This window comes from Cebus imitator, unplaced genomic scaffold (assembly GCF_001604975.1).
Source record: "Cebus imitator isolate Cc_AM_T3 unplaced genomic scaffold, Cebus_imitator-1.0 Scaffold200, whole genome shotgun sequence".
In the NCBI taxonomy this organism is placed as follows: Eukaryota; Metazoa; Chordata; class Mammalia; order Primates; family Cebidae; genus Cebus; species Cebus imitator.
The window spans coordinates 2,649,820-2,668,407 of record NW_016107515.1 but is presented as its reverse complement, the minus strand read 5'-3'; the positions used below and the strand labels follow the sequence as shown (position 1 = coordinate 2,668,407).

Below are 18,588 nucleotides of genomic sequence, written 5' to 3'. Positions count from 1 at the left end.
GCCATTTAAACCACAAATACACAGTGGGGGTGCCCAGATCCCAGAGCGGGTCTCAGTTATTTCACACATCACAAAACTGAGGGTGCTGAGGGAGGGGACCTCCCGAGGCCACACAACAACTTACAGGAAACATGGAACTGAAGGAAATGGATTCCCAGGGGAGAGCTCTTGCCTGACTCCCTCCCAGGAGAGCGTCAGAAGGTTTCCAGGAGCATGAGGGTGCTGAGACCACAAATGGAGCTTCTTTCGTGGCTGAGTAACAGAGTAGAAGCCAGGCAAGTATGACATGTGATCCCTCTTGACAGAATTAGAACACAGCGACCTGGAGTTCATGTCATGCCCCTATCCCAGATTCGTGATGGAACCTTGAACCTCACCCGCTTATCTCTGAAGTGTAGAAACTTACAGTCCCTACCTCCAGGGAGAGTTGAGGGTTAAACGTTATAGTGATGTACAAGTCTGTAAGCTGTAAGGCAATGGAAAAATGGAGGGTTTGTCCTTGGATGAAGCTCCCACCCTGGACAGCATGGAGAACCCAGGAGTCAGGCGGGGCTGCTGGCTCACAGGTATTCTCTCCCTCTGGCTCAGTGCCCTGGTTCCCACTGCCCCGTCTGAGCTCCTCATTTCTGTGCTCTCTGTTCTTGCTTCTCTCCCTCCGTCTGTCATCCCCCTCTTTGCCAGTGATCAGACGTGACCATGGGTGACAGACATGAATTTTAGTCTGCACCCTCAGGTGTGCAAGAAACATGGCTCCTTTTAGTTCCTAGAACTAAACTCTATTTTCAATTTGCGTTGATGTTCCTCCAGATGCCCTCCCAGGCCAGCAGGGCCTCTGCACTGGCAGGGTTGGTATCAGAACGCAAAGCCCCTTTCATGCATCCACGTTTGCACAATCGCACACAGATCTTTCTAAAATCGAACTAGTAGGAAGCAGTGAGAACTCGGTGCTTTGTAAAGAGGCTTTGTGATTCAGATAACAGGGCTAGCTCCAGGGAGTGTGGAACAAATGAGCCCCCTGAGGGCACAGACACCTCAGAGCCTGTGTACCTCCGGTGTTGGGAAGGGGTGAGGAGAGGCCGTTTGTGAGCCTCTGGCGTCCGTGTACCCACCTGCAGGGTTTGTATCTGTGTGCACATTCTACCTCGGTGTGTGGCAGGTGATCAGTGGTGCTTCTTTCTCAGCCAGGGATTCAGGGGGGAGACTGAGAAATCAAGGAGGCAAGAGGTATCTGCAGCCCTGGAGCCCACTCCAGGAACCATCACAGGGCTTGGCTCCTGAAAGAAAATGCAATCTGAAAGAATGAACAATTGTTGACTGCTGCTCAGTACGATAAGCATAGCTGCTACTCTATCCAGCAAGAGGAAGCCACTACTCAGCGCTCCAGCCAAGGTTGTTCTCAAGCTTCTGTCCATCTCAAACCTTTAAGGAGCACCCTCGCCCACTGTCCTGTGCAGTGCCTAAGAGTGCACCCTGGAGTCAAATCCCAGCTTGGCCTCGGATGAGCTGTGAGGCCCTTGGTCAATCCCATTCCCCAGTGCCTTGCAAAGGAGACAGCGTTGCAAAGACCCCAGGGGCTGAGTAAGCAGTCCTTTCGGAGATCGGAGAAACAGCCACATAGCTGGGAGCCTTTGTGAAACTGGAGAGATCACCAGGGCCAGATCCTCAGGGGCCCAGGGGTCCTGGAAAGGAATCTGGTCTTGTTCCTAGAAATGATGGCACTAATTATTTGACTTTGTTCAAGTCCCTGTCCTGTTCTGGGCTTCAGTTTTCTTGTCTGCATAGGGCTCTGGACAGAACCATCCAGGATCCACCCTGACCCTGGGTCTTCACGCCAGGCTGAGGAGAGATGGGCCTCATTCTGCAGGCAGAATGAGTGTCTCCGGGAAAGGCCTTCTAGCTCCACCCTGCCCTGTCTGGCTCTGGGGACCGCACAGGACTCTCGAGACACCTGGTCACTACACTCAGGAGTTTTCCATTTCTGCCAAGAAAATCTGGAGAAGACATCGTCCCATTTGAGTCATGAGATGTCCTCAACAGCACCTTCTAGAGTGGAGACCTTTTTGCTGCTGTGAGAGGGGCTTATGCAGAATGATGTTTTCAGTCTAGGCATGTTTCACATGGAGGAGAACTCAGGGCAGGGAACAAGAATGGAGGCAGAAACTCAATCTGTTAGAACAAGTTTTCAGATGTGGTTATGTTTCAGGGATGTAGAATCCTGTGCCTTCTGGAATTCTGAGATTGAAGACAATCCCGGAAAACAGGCCTGGCAGGCCCTGGAATCAACCCCAGGCCTATTTGGATAGGGGATTCTGGGGTCCTGGTACCCAGAGCCTGGTCTAGACAGGAGGCAGTGGGCTCTGGGTGGGCAAACCCACCTTGGCCCTTTCCCTACCCTCATCCTGTGGGGAGGGGCTCAGCTAGTGCAGGGTCAGAAGGGGTCTAAAGCAGGGGTTGCATGGTAGGCGCCCCTCTTGTCCAGACCCAAGGGTGGCTCACCACCTAGGCACAGCTGGGTGATGAGTATGGGCAGCTGGATTTTGTTGCCACATAAAAATGCCTCATTCCTCCTGGCCCTGAAGTGACTACTGAAAGAGGCAACCCTACTGAATCGCAACCTGCTGTTTATTACACAGTCAGTGAACATCCTACAGTTCCAATGCATGAGAGGGCTTGGAAACCAAATCAACCTTGGGAAAAGGAAATGCAGAGGCCAAGGTCAAAACCGATCCATGGAAGTGGGAAGAAAGCAGGGCTGGTCTCACCAGTAAAGAGATGGCCATGTAAAGTAGTGAGCCTCCTGTGGAAGGAGTATTCAAGAACAGGTAGAATGGCTATTTCTTAGGGGTTTTGTAGAAAGGATTCCTTGCACACAAAGGTACATGATTCTATATCCCTGGGGCATAACTAGGTCAGAAAACTTGTTGTAATAGATTGCATTCCTGCCACCACTCCTGTCCTCGTCCAGAGTTCTCCTCTGTGTGAAACATGTCTAGACTGACAGAATCATTCCGCGTAAGCCCCTCTCACAGCAGCAAAAAGATCTGCACCCTTGAAGGTGCTGTTGAGGACATCTCATGATGCAAATGAAGCAGCTGCTTGCAGGAGCCCTGGAGGGGCCTGGGCAGCAAGGCTGCGGTGCCCACAGGCATGTGCCTCTCCAGAAACGGGCAGGAAGTAGAAGGAAGAGAAAGGGAGTCAGGTCCGGGGCAGGGGTAGGAGTTAGGGTCTGCTTTCTCTACACTGCCAGGTTCTGATGCGGACCTCCCAGGAGGGTGAAAATCTGCAAGCCCAAATGGTTAAGAAGATATATCTGTTAATGTAGAACATGTTATATTTACTAAGTAATTGACTTGATTTGTAACTTTAAGTATGCAGACATGGTAAGTGGACCTCAATATTAGTTTCCTGTTGCCACTGGAACAAATGACCGAAACTTAGCACCTTCAAACACACCTTTATCATCTTACATTTCTGGAGGTCAGAAATCCAAAATGAGTCTCCCTAGGCTGAATCCGGGTGTTGGCAGAGCGGCGTTCCTTCTGGGGTCCTGGGGGAAGCCTGTTTCTTTGCCTTTTCCAGTGTCTAGAGCTGAATCCATTCTTTGGCTCATGACCCCTTCCTGAGTCTTCAAAGCCAGCAGTGTCAGGCCGAGTCTTTCTCAGACTGCCACCTCTGTTGTCTCTCTTGTGCCTCCCTATGTCATTTATCAAGACCCAGGGGATTCCACAGGCCTACCCAGATGGCCCAGGGCCATCTGCCCACTTTAAAGTTGGCTGACTGGCAACCTCAATCCTATCTGCATCCGCCATGACCCCCGCCATGCAAGGTGACATACAGGCACAGGGATGAGGAGGTGGATGTCTTCACAGGGCCATTATTGTGTCCACCACAGCCTCCATTTGGATTCTCGTCCCAACCCTTACAAAAATGAGGCATATAATTTGTTGAATTCTGAATAAAATGCTACCAGTGACTAGGAGTTATTTTTTCTTTAAAAAAATAAAAACTTCTCCCCCAGGTCTGGTTTCCTTTAGACTTCAGGACTGTGTACCTGAGAAGATCTGTGGGCGTGAGTGTTTATGTGAGTATCTGGACATAATCAGATTCCTGATTGACGTTGTTGTATTACTTTGGCTGCAGATGCAGTAGCCTGAGAGCAGGAATAAAACCCCCTCCAGCTCTCTCAGTCCACCCTTTGCAGAGGGAGAATTGAATTGGGGCCACACGGCAGGAAGCACTAATCCTCAGTCCACACAAATCCTCACTTTCCAATTATTTCCATGGAAGTCATGAAAGAGCACTCCGTTGGGCATTATTAATTCATTTTTTCATCAATTCAGCAAGTATTGATTGGGCACCTACCCTGTGCCAGTGAGGTTGGAAATACAAGGGTGATGAACAGGCTACGTGTGCCTGGCCCTCACTGGCCAGCTCTGTCGCTGCAGGCAGGAGCTTTCCTTCCTGTGGGCCCCTGGGTTTTATAATCACAGGAGCACACAGACATCCAGCACAGAGCCCCGTTATGGGGGCAGGGTCCGGCCTGCCTCCTTCACTGTTGTCTCCCAGTGCCTCAGATGCACAGCAGGTGCTCATTCCTTGAATGAATGAATGAATGAATGATCCTTCCTGATCAGAGAGTTAATGACTGTATCAGGCCAACCAGAAAAGCAGGGGACAGCCAAGAGGGGACCTGGCCAGCCCCTGCCACTGTGGCTGTGAGTGAGAGGATTTCGGATTGTGAGGTGGATTCCTGGGGCAGCAGCTGCTGCTTACAAAGTGCTTTGCTGGTATTTATTAAGCCACCCAGCTCCCTTCCAAGCTTCCTGCTGTTACCATTCTCACTATGCAAATGAAGAAACTGAGGTACTGAGGTGAAACTTGCTGAAGACCACACAGCTAGTAAGTGTCAGAGCTTGGATGTGAACCTGAATGCTCACTGAGGAGAGAACAGCTCGCCTCTTTCCCTCAAGGGCACATGTTCAGTCTTCATCCGGCAGCAATTAACGTCTCCCTTCCCACTATCCCCCGCTCACTTTCCATCTGCAGAGATCTCCTTGGGTCTAAATTATCAGGGCCTACAGCCAGGCCATGCTAACGAGGTTGGAGAAGGTGAAAGGGCTGAATTGGGCAACATTGTTCCTTTAATCTAACTCTTTCACCCTAATTCATCACTGCACACTGCTCCCTCCCTTGGGTGAAGAAAGTTTGAATTGCCCAGCATCCGGGAAGTTTGTGCTAAGTCAAGGGAAATTGCCACACTGCTGTCTGTTTTGTGCAGTCCTCCGTAAGCACGCAGCCTGACCTGGAGAAATTGACAGTTTAAAATGTGTGGGGCAGCTCCCGCCCCACTCTTTACTACCCTTGAGGGCGCTCTAAGCAGTAGCCAGTCGATACTGTGGCCCAGGAGGTCTCCCTGCAGCTCGGCCATCAGTCATTACCTTTACTGGCAGCACAGGAACAGAACAGGGGATGTTCTCCCCTTTTATTTTGTGTGTGGTGAAAAGGCTTAGAAAACTCTGCACCTAGAAAAATCCGTTTCTGAAGGCTGCTGCTGTTGAGCAGTGCAGTGAGATGGGTTTGAAGCAGTGGACTCTTTCATAGGCTATGTGAATGTGGGCAAGCTGCATTTTCTCTCTGAGTTCTCTGAGCTCAAGTCTTGCTTTGGGTAATTTGTGGACTAACCTTTGACCTTGCTGACAAAAAGAAAAAACAAAATCGCAGTGCTGGGGACAGCTCCTGACACCCCACCTCCTCTACTTCTTCTTTTTTAGATAGAGGGTTTTGCTGTTGCTCAGGCTGAAGTACATTTGTGCGATCATAGCTTACTGCAGCCTTGAACTCCTGGTCGCAAGCAATCCTCCCGCCTCAGCCTCCCTAGTAGGTAGGACTACAGGCCTGTACTTCTATTTTTATTTATTTATTTTGCTGATCTGGAACTCCTGGGCTCAAGCAATCCTCCTGCCTTGGCCTCCCAAAGTGCTGGGATTACAGGCATGAGCCACTACACCCAGCCTCAACTTCTCCCACTTTTAGCTTCTCCCCAGTTCTTGGTGAGGCAGGACCTGCCACGTGTCCAGATCTCCATTTGTCCCCAGCAATCTACCAAATGGCTTAACTGGATCCTCACGTCACTCCCCAGGGATCCTGTGAAAAGGCTTGTGAACCCCGGCTCCAGGTCCTGACTGAACTGCGTTTCTTCTCTCTACATGCCCAAAGAGTAATAGGTGTTTCTGCACTAAGCGGAGGCTTAAATTAGGTTTATTTTCATTCTTCAGATGTCTCTCCCGTTTGACGTTTCACCCCTTGAAGCCCAGGTGAATCTCCATCTTCTAATTCATATGAATATTCCTTGTGCCTGATGTCACACCTTGCTCACAGAGTAGGAATTCAAAGATTTGACTTGAATTCCCATTTTGGAATCCAGGTAAAACCTGAGAAAGCTCCTACTGCAAGAGAGAAGCACACCACAAAGGGGCTAAGGGGAAGAATTGGGAGGGGGGCATTCGTTGACCCCAATGACTGAATTTGGGTCAAATGACAGGACTGCGGGCACTCACATGTTCAAGTCACGTTTAGGAATCTTTCTGTTTTCTTTATGAAGCAGACCCCACCTCTCATCGTAAGGCTGGAATGCCACATTCCCTCTGTCCCAGCCTCTCTTGCAGCTGTGATGTGCGTAAATGACCTAGAACCAGTCGATCAAACCCTTCTACCCCAGAGCTTGAGTGGGAAGTCATGGCTTGAAGAATCAGGAACCACACAGGACTCCGTTTGTGCAGGGAGTGGCACCAGGTGCATGGAACCTAGCTCCCAGGGGCAGCACCAAGAATTCAGCCTCAGTGATGTTGGCCACACAAGCCACCATACCAGTGCCAGCGACCAAGACAGGGGTGTCTTCACAAGGCCAGTTTCACCATGTTATTCCATAGGCGGCTCCTGGCCCATAGCCTCCGAGCTGATTTTAGTTTCTCAGAGATTCAGTGGGCCAACTAATGTCACTTAATCAATCCCCTTTCTGCGTGGATGAGCCAGGCTCAGCGTTTGTGCTTACAAATGAGACCTCGACTGAGACAAGTTGTCATGAGTTTCCAGTTGAAGTCATCCTATTCCCTCTCACTTTGAGGCCTTCGAAGGTGTCATTTCTTCCACCTGGAGCAGGCATTCACCCTCCATTTGCTACTGGATGACTCCTAGCCATTCATCCAAGAGTCAGGCTTGAGGGCTCCTCCCCTGAGAAGCCCTTCCTGATCACCCCAAATCTGGGCTCCCACACCACCCTGGATGTTCCTCTTCCTAGCACCCTGACCCCTGTTTCCTCACTACTCTGTGAGCTGCATGAGAAAAGAAGTGCCTCTATTTCATCATGGCTGGTAGTTGTTAGTATAGGTGTCCAGCCTATTGATATTGTTGAATGGTTGGATGGATGGAACCACCTTAGGCCAGAGCAATCCCCCACTATCATTGCTTGGCAGCATGGGCAGCTTCAGTTTTTGGACTCAGGACAACGGCCCTGTTCCAGAAAACCCCAAAATAGAGTTACCTCATTTCACTTCTACCAGAATGTCTTGTACATCTGTTGTATGCCAGGCCCCATGTCCTCTTATGCCCACATCCCAGATCCCACAGGTAGAAACACTCACATTGCTGCGCTCCTTCTTCTCTGCCCCGCCGTGAAGGCCCTGGGGGCTTGGAGGAGTGACTGCTTGCTCTCTGGGAGAAGCGTGGGCTGCAAGCCCCTTCAGTGGGCAGGTTGCCATGGTGATGCTAATGGAGTTGCCTGAGGAACACTGACCACCAAAAGGAACAATTACCAGAGAAGGGCCATTTCTTTAGCAATTTTCAGGAATGGGTAAGATAAAAAGCCACAAGTGAAAAGGCATTGCAAACCAATAATAGTGTAGGAGCTGGTCTGACCCGACCCAAGGCCTGTTTCCCACCCCTCTCTCTTCCCCTCTGATTGTAGCAAATAAAGCCATACTTTTCAGTGATTTATAACTGTTCAAAAATAGCTCATTTTCATACCTCCTTTTGTCTACCCAGCACCCATTATATACCACGTCTTAATAGATACTTAAAATATACTCTATAATTGGGAAAACAAATCTATAAGATAATTTTTCCTATATTACATATATGAGGATACTGAGGCTCAGGGAATGTGAGGGACCCGTGTAGGGCTACACAGCTGGGAAGTACATTCAGCAGTTTGCTTGATGCTTGATTCAAGGAAGCGAATTCTCTTTGTGCAGTTAACATCATCACAATGGCAACTGCAGTGTCTCCATGAGAAAGCGTTCTTGGAAATGACACACTAGCCCTCTCCTCTCTCATCTACACAATATCCTATTGCCTTCTATTTAGAAGAGAGGTACTGAGTTGGTTCATTCATTCACTCTCCATTTGTTCATTCATACACATCTAATGAACTCAAACTTCTAGGGCAAAACCAGCAAGCCCCGTACTGGACACTGGACTCAAAGTTAGCACACTTGCAAAGTAAGAGGAGCTTCCCCATAGTTACTGAGCTTCTAGCTCTTCGTCCCAACTCCTGAAAAGTAGCTGTCCACTTCCAAACTATGCTTCGGCCCCTGACATTGCCACCCTGAGCTCCTCACACCCTTGGAGCACAGTTTTGTGAGGCCCAGATGAGCACAGTGTGCAGGGTAGAGCCTGGCACTTGCAGGGCTCCAAGGAACCCAGAGGGAAATGGCACAGGTCCTGAATCCGGCTGCTCAGGGCTGAACTGCCCCACTTAGCATCTGGACGATGAGCAAATTGCTCGGCCTCTCTGTGCGTCAGTTTCCTCACCTACAACCTGGACTAAAAAAAAGAAGCACCTACTCCATAGGATCATTGTCATGATACAACACAATAATCCACATAAGGAACTTAGAACAGTGCAGCTATGTGTGTTAAATGCTGAGTGCACATCAGCTGGGATTAGAAGTAGCAGCATTGCCAGGTGCTCTTAAGCAATGGGTCAGCTCTTTCTGCGCTACCTCCTTTGCAGTTTCTTCTCCTGCTTTGATAACTAGAAGCAGTCGTATAGGGCCTGGGGACTCTACTCACAAGTCAAGATGTCCAGTTCAGCCACTCCTGTCTGTCTCCCTTTCTTACAGTCACTCTGTAGGTGTGTCTTGTGTAAAACATAAATCAGACCATGGCACTCCCTAACTGGAAACCCTTCTGTGGCTCCCCGTTACTCACCATAGGTTAAATTCCACCCAGACTCCTCTGAAGGGCTGGCGGGGCCTCCTGTGGTCTAGCTCCCACCTGCTGTCCACCCTCACCCCTCATTCCTACCCTGTAAACTCCTCATAGTTCTCAGATCTCAAGAATTAAAGCTTTGACCCAGTTGTTCCCACTACCCCCACCACCGATCCCTAGAAGCACTTTCCCCTTTCTCTTTTCTGGCCAACTTCAAGGCTCCTTGAAGGCTCGGCTTTTGCAGGACATCCCCTCTGGCCACACAGGATCCCTTCCATTTTGTAGCTGACAACATCCTTCAGATTGCAAGCTGAGCACTCATAATACCCCATCACGACAATCTCCCCTGCAAGGCCAGGGGCTTTGAGAGGGCACGATGGTGGTTGACACGTTTGGTGCTCCAACCCCATCACCTGACACTTGCCATAGAGAAGGTGCTTAATATTTAGAAGAGCGTGGGTGATTATCAAGAGCATGGATATGAAGAAGGGGATCATGACCTTGAAAAAGGACCAAATGAAGGGAGCTGGCCTGGTTCTCATGGCCAGGCCCATATGGTTTCCTGTTAAACAATTTCACAGAACATTGACATCACACAAGGCTACTCTGACTGTGTTGGAGCAAGACAAAATCGAGAGCACTTCATAGTCATGTCTGAATACAGACAAAACATGAACATTATCCAAGCACGAAAATGATCAGACATCCCACTTTTTTAGCTAATCGGAGTGACACCAAAGACAATGTTGGCCCTGCACAAGTCCTTCTACCTTAGAGATAAGATTACAGGTGCCCAATTATAGAATTACTCCTACTGCCTGATGGTGTCCAACTGAGCCCTCCCTAGTCACCTAACACAAGCCTGCATCCTTTCATGAGTCCTTCCTGACACCCTCTCACAAAGACGCCTCACTGTTCCCCACAGCACACAGTCTCCTTGCTGCAATGAGCCAATAAACCCAGTTCTGTTCAGCTGCAGGTGTGTTCCTGGTCTTTTTCTAAAAGGCATTGACACCATCCAGTTCCCAGAAACCTGAACTTCCAAAACAACAACAAAAAAACTAATCAGTTTCTGTAAACTTATTGATAGTGAGAAATGTATTTCTGATAGGTAGTACCAGTTGGAGTGGACAACCTTGAACATTCTAGATGTTTTCTGGAGAGATGCTTCAGCTTCCCCTCCATTTTGTGTGTGTGGTGTGTACGTGTGTATGTGTGTGTGTGTGTGTGCAGGGAAAGGATGCAAGCTTTGCTGTCCTGGGTATCCGTGACTGGGCATGTCTCATCTAGAGGGGCCTCAGCTAACATTCCTTGAGAAAAGAATGTTACAATTGGATGATGACATCTGCTTCCACAGGTAAGAGCATGCAGCATGGAGCAGATGCTCTCTATCCCAGGAGCTGCCCTGACCAGGCCTGAGCTAGTGGCTATTGTCATGGAGTGGTAACCGTCTGCAAGGCCATCCTCAAAAGTCCTGCTGATATCACTCCAATCCATGGACACCCCTGTGACTCCATCTCTATTCCTCGGGCCTACTTCCCCATGGAAAGACACGTGGTTGGTAGCATTGGGGACTGAGAACAGAACAGATTCAGGCTTTGAGTGTGGATCAGACACACACTGTGTGGTGCTTGCATCACTTCTGACAGTTGTTGGGTAATGGGACTAATCACCCAATAGAGACAGAATGCCAACAGATGTTAGTTGAAGAAGATGATTAATCTCTTTCTTCAAACACTCAGAGATTCTTTATTGGCAAGATTAAAGTCAAAGTAAGTCTTCTCCGTAGCAACCAGAAAGCGCCTGGTGTGTGTGGCTGCAGAATCCAATATGAAACTCAGATGATGAAGGTGACAATGGGCACCTCCGATCGTCCATCGTAAATTTCTGCCTGGAATGCGGGCTGGGCCTTATAAACGTCAGCAAAAGCTAGTGACAGTTCCAGAGAGGGATGTTAGGCCAGGCCTGATGGATGAGGAGGTTTCATTTAAGGGCTCCTGTCACTTCCCATCTTCAGGCCAAGCTGACATCCGTGGCTGTAAAATTGTCACCCTTCTCCTTTTCCTCTCAGGAAAGCAAAACTTCTTTATGACACTTTTGATCAAATCTGTCTTTCCCCACTTCTCTCTCCACCCCACTCCTTCTGCCTTTATCCTGACAAAGAAGCTAACTGTTACCCTGTCAGTTATTTATCTAAGTAATTTCTTGATGAAATTGCAAATATAATTGAATTTTCTGAAAGCCAGGAATTCAAATGAGGCGACAACAGAGGAAACAGCGTGATTAAGGAATTGTTATTCATTCGCTGTACATCATTACCACCCAGAATTCATCACCAGATCATTCACAGATGGAGTCGCTGAACTATGATTATATTTTAGAAAATGAAAGGGGACAAATCTAAAAAGGCAATAAAACAAATTAGAAGCCTTCTTGAGGAACAGGATTATTACTGATTAAGTGTATTTTGCGTCAGAAATGTGCTAGTACTTTGGCAGTTTAAATTACATGTCCGTGCAGTCAACATTTTTGCTGGTCTCAAAATTCTTTGTTATTTTGGTCTTCTAATCACATTCCTCTTCACCCTCCAAATTGACGATTTGAAAGAACATTAGAGATGATCTTTCCTGAAGGAGCATTTGCTCTCAAAATGCATTTACGCTCAGTAGCCATTAAAAGGATATCTCCACTTAGTGTCTCAATTTAACTTTAAAGGAAAGTTGTCTTATTAGGGAAGTGGCCTCTATGTCAATGTAATGGTCTTTGTCGCATCTTCAATGTGCTGGTTTAGTGCTGAAGGATTGGGAAAGGCAGTCTGCACATCACGCAGCCACCATACGAATGGAGAAAACAGGTGCACTTCCAGGCGCTATTTAGCAGAGGTACCACATTCCTGGTTCCAGTTTCCTTTTTAGAAAATCTGAAAGTAACTTTGGGGCATGTCTTTTGAGGACCACTCCAACACAAGTAGTGGACAGACCCTAAATTAATTGCCAGTAAGCTTTGCCTTCTGGTATTTACACCTTTGTGGAATAAGCGCCACTTGAAGGTAGATGAGATCTGTGACTTGCTTCTAACCAGCAGAATATGGCAGAGGTGACAGGGCATTACCTCTGTGATTACATTCCATCATGTGGCTTCTTTATGCTGGAAGACTCATGCTAGAGATTCTCCTTGCTAACTTGACAAAGTATGTAACCATGATGAAGACTTCCAGGTGAAAAGGTGCTGTGGGAAGTCCTAGGTGCTAAGATTGGCATCCAACAAACAGCCAACAAGATACAGGCATCCCTGGTTCTACAGACACAGAAAATGAATTCTGCCAACATCATGAGTAAGCCTGGAACCAGATTCTTCGCAGGTTGAGCCTGACAAATAAAATACAGACCAGACCTTGATTGCAGTCTTGTGAGAGCTGGGGAAAAGGATACAAACAGTGTTCATCCTTCTGACCCACAGAGACTGTCACATAATAAAGACATGTTAGTTGTTACGCCACTTAGAAAACCATTACAGTGGCTCAGGAAGGTTGGCTAACTCCAGATTTCAATCCATTCATAGGAAAGCAAGCTTTATTCCTAGAAAAAGAGCTTATACCTTGCAAAAAGAGGAAAAAAGTCCTGCAGTTTTAGAAGGTCATTTCTCACCACACCCAAATTTCTTTAAAATTCTGGAAAAAGTGCATTTGTTTTCATGGTTGACTCAAGGAAGTGAGTATAATTAACTCAGAAAAGTGGGAGGGACAAATTAAATTTTGGTATCCATACAGGGAACTTCTTCCAAGTTAAAACAAATGATGTCAGAAAAGGAGATTGGCATTGATTGTAATAAAGGACTAGAGGAGTATATCTAAACCTGAAGCAAATTCCGACAAGTGGCCTTGACCTAAAATGTTTGCATCCTGCCAGAGACCCTTACTTATAAGTCAGGAGATACCTGATGCCCAGGAGAACTGGTTTTTGTACTCTGCCTTACATGAAACTGGAATTTAGGATGTAGGTTAGAAGTTTAGAAAACTTCTTGATAACCATCATGGAAAGATATCAAACTTCACCTGGTAAAACTATGAAATATTGCCTGTCGATTTCTAAGAAAAATGAATAGGAAGTTGGAAATGTTTCAGAATTGAGAATGTTTTCATATAAGTAGAACTCTTTAAGCTATATAATTCTGAAATCTGTGTGACAGAATTCTGTGTAAACATAAAGAACTAGTTATTTTTATAGCTTATCTAGTCCGCGCATTCATTTGATGTTTCTATTTTTACTTCTACCCTCACTACGAAGTTGAATGAAGGTTAAAAGAATATTGTTCTTAAAAAAAGAAGAGATAAACCTGGAGTGGCTATTGCAATATTAAGCAAATGGATTTTAAAACAAAAATGTTACTACAGATAAAAAGGGATATTTTATAATAATAAAAGTGTCAAGATATCAGGAAGATACCACAATTATAAACAAATATGCTCCTAATAATAGAATTTCAAAATACATAAAACAAAAACTGACAAAGCTGACGGGATAAACAGACAGTTCAGCAATATTTAGAAACTTCAATACCTCACCTTCAATAATGGATAGAACAACTGGACAAATGATCAACAAGAAAATAGAATATTTTAACAAAGCTGTATACCAACTAGACCTAATAGACATCTATAGAATAATCCACCCAACAACAGAAGCATACTTTTTTTTTTTTTTTTTTTTCAAAAAACCCCTTTTTTTTTTTTTTTTTTTTTTTTGAGACGGAGTCTTACCCTGTTGCCCAGGCTGGAGTGCAGTGGTGTGATCATGGCTCACCGCAGGCTCAACCTCCCAGACTCAGGTGATCCACGTGCCTCAGCTTCCCAAAGTGCTGGGATTACAGGCACAAGCTGCATGCCTGGCCCACATATTCTTCTTAAGCACACATCAAACATCCCATAGAATAGACCATATGCTAGGTCACAAAACAAGCTGCAATAATTTAAAAGAACAGAAATTAGTGTACACAATATGTTTCTCGGCCACAAAGAATAAAATTAGAAAGAACTTTTGGAAACTCACAAGTATACATAAATTAACATACCATAAATAACCAATTGGTCAAAGAAGAAATCACAAAATAAATGAGAAAATGCTTTGAGATGAATGAAAATTAAGACACAACATATAAAAACTTATGCAATACAGCTAAAGCAATGGTTAGAGGGAAATTTACAGCTCTAAGTACCTACATTAAAAATGAAAAGAGTTACCCTGTTGGTGGGAGTGTAAATTAGTTCAACCATTGTGGAAGACAGTGTGGCAAATCCTCAGGGATATAGAACCAGAAATACCATTTGACCCAGAAATACCATTTGACCCAGCAATCCCATTACTGGGTATATACCCAAAGAATTATAAATAATTCTACTATAAAGATGCATGCACACATATGTTTATTGTAGCGCTATGTACGATAGCAAAGACTTTGAACAAATGCAAATGCCCATCAATGATAGACTAGATAAAGAAAATATAGTACATATTCACCATGGAATACCATGCAGCCATAAAAAAAAATGAGTTTATGTCCTTTGCAAGGACATGGATGAAGGTGGAAGCCATCATTCTCAGCAAACTAACACAGGAACAGAAAACCAAATACCACATGTTCTCACTCATAAGTGGGAGTTGAACAATAAGGCACATGAACACACGGAGGGGAACAACACACACTTGGGCCTGTTGGGGACTGGGAGACAATGGGAGGGAGGGCATCAAGACAAATACCTAATGCATGCGGGGCTTAAAACCTAGATGATGAGTTGATAGGAGCAGCAAACCACCAAGGCGCAAGTATACCTGTATAACAAACCTGCATGTTCTGCACATGTATCCCAGAACCTAAAGTAATATTAAAAAAAAAAAAAGATCTCATGTCAATAATCTAAATTTCTACCTTAACACATTAGGGGAAAAGGGGCAAACTAATCCTAAAGCAAGCAGAAGGAAGACAATAATAAAAGTGGAAATTAATGAAATTGAGCACAGAAAAACAACAGGGAATATCAATGGAACCAAAAAGTGATTCTTGTCTTCTTTATTTCTCTTTCTTTTTTGTTTTCTTCTTTTTTCCTGAGACAAAGTCTAGCTCTGTCACCCAGGCTAGAGTGCAGTGGCCCAATCACAGCTCACTGCAGCCTCTATCTCCTGGAATTAAGTGATCCTCCTAACTCAGACTCTTGAGTAGCTGGGACCACAGGAGTGTACCACCAGGTCCAGCTAATGTTTTTAACATTTTGTAGAGATGAGGTTTCCCTATGTTGTCCAAGCTGGTCTCAAATTCCTGGGCTCAAGCAATCCTCCTGCCTCAGCATCCCAAAATGCTGAGCCACCACACCCAGCTGTTTCTTTCAAAAGATGAGCAAAAGTGGCAAGCTGTTAGTTAAACTGACCAAGAGAAAAAGAATACTTAAATTACTGTAATCAGGAATGAATGAGTGAACATTACTACCAACCTCATAGATACAAAAAGTATAAGGAAATACAATGAGCCAACAATATGCCAACAAATTAAATTACAAATGAAATGGACAAATTCTTAGAAAGACACTAATTGCAAAAACTGACCTAAGTAGAAATAGAATATCTAAATAGGTATTTTTAAAAGATATTGAAGCTGAGAGCTGAAAAAACATGAAAAACACTTCTAAACATTAGCTTAGGCAAGGATTTCATAACCAAGAACCCAAAGCAAATGCAATGAAAACAAAGATAAATAGCTGGGACTTAGTTAAACTAAAAGCTTTAGGACAGCAAAAGGAACAGTGAGCCGAGTGAATAGACAAGTCTCAGAGTGGGAGAAAATTTTCAGTCTATACATCTGACAAAGGACTAATATCCAGAATCTACAATAAACTCAAACAAATTAGCAAGATAAAAACAAATAATCTCATCAAAAATTGGTCTAAGAACATAGATAGACAATTCTCAAAAGAAGATATATAAATGGCCAAGAAACATGAAAAAATGTTCAACATCAGTAATGATCAGGGAAACGCAAATCAAAACCACAGCACAATACCACCTCAGTCCTGCAAGAATGTCCATAATCAAAAAATCAAATCAAAACAAAAAGAGACGTTGGCATGGATGCAGTGAACAGGAATCACTTCTACACTGCTAGTGAAAATGTAAACTAGTACAACCACTATGGAAAACAGTATGGAGATTTCTTAAAGTACTAAAATTAGCACTACCATTTGATTCTGCAATCCCACTACTGGGTATCTACCCAGAGGAAAAGAAGTCATTATACAAAAAAGATAGATACATGCACACACATGTTTATAGAAGCACAATTCACAATTGCAAAAATGTGGAACCAACCCAAATGCCCATCAATCAATGAGTGGATAAAGAAGCTGTGGTATATATGTATGATGGAATACCACTCAGCCATAAACAGGAATGCATTATTGGCATTCACAGTGACCTGGATGAGAGTGGAGACTATTATTCTAAGTGAAGTAACTCAGGAATGGAAAACCAATCATCACATGTTCTCATTTATAAGTGGGAGCTAAACTATGAGGAGGCAAAGCCATAAGAATGACACAATGGACTCTGGGGACTCAGGAGGAAAGGGTGGGAAGGGGGTGAGGGATAAAAGACTACAAATATGGTTCAGTGTTTACTGCTCGGGTGATGGGTGCACCAAAGTCTCACAAATCACCACTGAAGGACTTAGTCATGTAACCATACACTACCAGCTCCCAAATAACATGTGGACATAAAAAAATTAAAAATAATATAAAAATTTAAAACTACCAAACAACAACAATAATAATAAAGAGATTGAATTCATCGTTTTAAAACTGCCCACGAAGAACAGCTTAAGCCCAGATGGCTTCACTGGTGAATTCTACAGAACATTTAAAGAATTAATGCCAATTCTCCATAAACCCTTCTAAAACACAGAAGAGGAGACATTTTCCAATTCATTCTGTGAGGCCACTATTATCCCAATATCAAACCATACAAAGCCATTACAAGAAAACTGCTGACCAATATTGCTTATGAATTTAAACATAAAAATCCTCAACAAAATACTAGTAAATTGAATCCAGCAGTCTGTTAAAAAGATCAAAACCATGACCAAATAGAATTTATCACAGGAATGCAAAGTTGGTTTAACATCTGAAAATTAATTAATATAATACATAATCCAATAGAAAAGAGAAAAAAATACATGATCATCTTATGAGGCACGGAAAAACCGTTTAACAAAATCCAACTTGCCTTCATGACAAAAACCCTCAACAAACCAGAAACAGAGTGGAACTTTCCCTATCTGATAAAGGACATCAACCAAAAATCCACAGCTAATATGATAAATAATGGTAAAAGACTGAATATTTTCCCTCTAAGAATAGGAAGAACACAAGGATGTCTGCCCTTGGCACTTTTATTAAACATTATACTAGAATTTTTAGCCAGAGCAATTAAGCACGAAAATGAAATGAAAGGAATTTCAATTTGAAAGGAAGAAATAAACCTATTAGCAAATGACATTACCTTACATAGGAACAATCCTATAGAATTCATTATTAGAATTATCAGAACTAATTAACAAGATCAGCAAGGTTGCAGGATATAGAATTAAAATTCCTATACAGTAGTCATGAATAATCCAAAAATAAAATTCAAAAAAACAATCCCACTTATAATAGCATCAAGAAAATAAAATCCTTATGAATAAATTTAACAGAAATCTAACACTTATACTCTAAACATGACCAAATATCATTGAAATAAATTAAAGATAGAAATAAATGCAAAGACATCATGTTCATTATCAGAAGACGTATATTGTTAAGATGGCAATACTTAACTTATAATAATATTATAAAGTCATTTACAAATTGATTTACGGGTTCAAAGTGATACAGTGCAATCTCTATCAAAATTCCGTGACCATTTTTGCAGAAATGGAAAAGCTATTGCTGGAATTCATATGGATTGCAAGTGACCCCAAAGAGCCAAACACTCTTGATGAAGAACAAAGCTAGACAAAGTCCATCTTACACGTCTTGTTTTCAAATCTTACTTCAAAGCTGTGGCAGTAAAAACATTGAACTGAGTATGGTAATATTTGTCATCTCAAAACCTCACAACAGTGCAGTCAAGTGGAATCATTATCATAGTATTTCAGATGCAGAATCCAGGCTTAAAGAAGCATAAGGAATTGCTTGAGGTCAGAGAGCTGGGTAACCAAAAATGGAAGTGCATATTCAGATTTGCCCGGAGTATAAAGACATCGCATGCTCTCAGCCACTACCTACACCACTCCTGAGATTCTTTGACACAGGACCTGTGAACAAACAGCCCAAGAAGTCTGGGAATCATGGAATTC

The 18,588-nt window shown here is 44.2% G+C and overlaps 1 protein-coding gene and 1 long non-coding RNA gene across 3 annotated transcripts in view; both read left to right on the top strand.

The window, feature by feature from the left end:
* The window catches only part of KCNIP1 (potassium voltage-gated channel interacting protein 1), a 390,129-nt gene that overhangs the window by 94,279 nt on the left and 277,262 nt on the right, over positions 1-18,588 (top strand). The gene's annotated exons all lie outside the window — the stretch shown is intronic.
* Positions 302-11,639, top strand: LOC108317328. The gene is made up of 2 exons (XR_001830699.2): positions 302-566; positions 11,454-11,639. It is a non-coding gene; the product is annotated as an uncharacterized LOC108317328 (long non-coding RNA).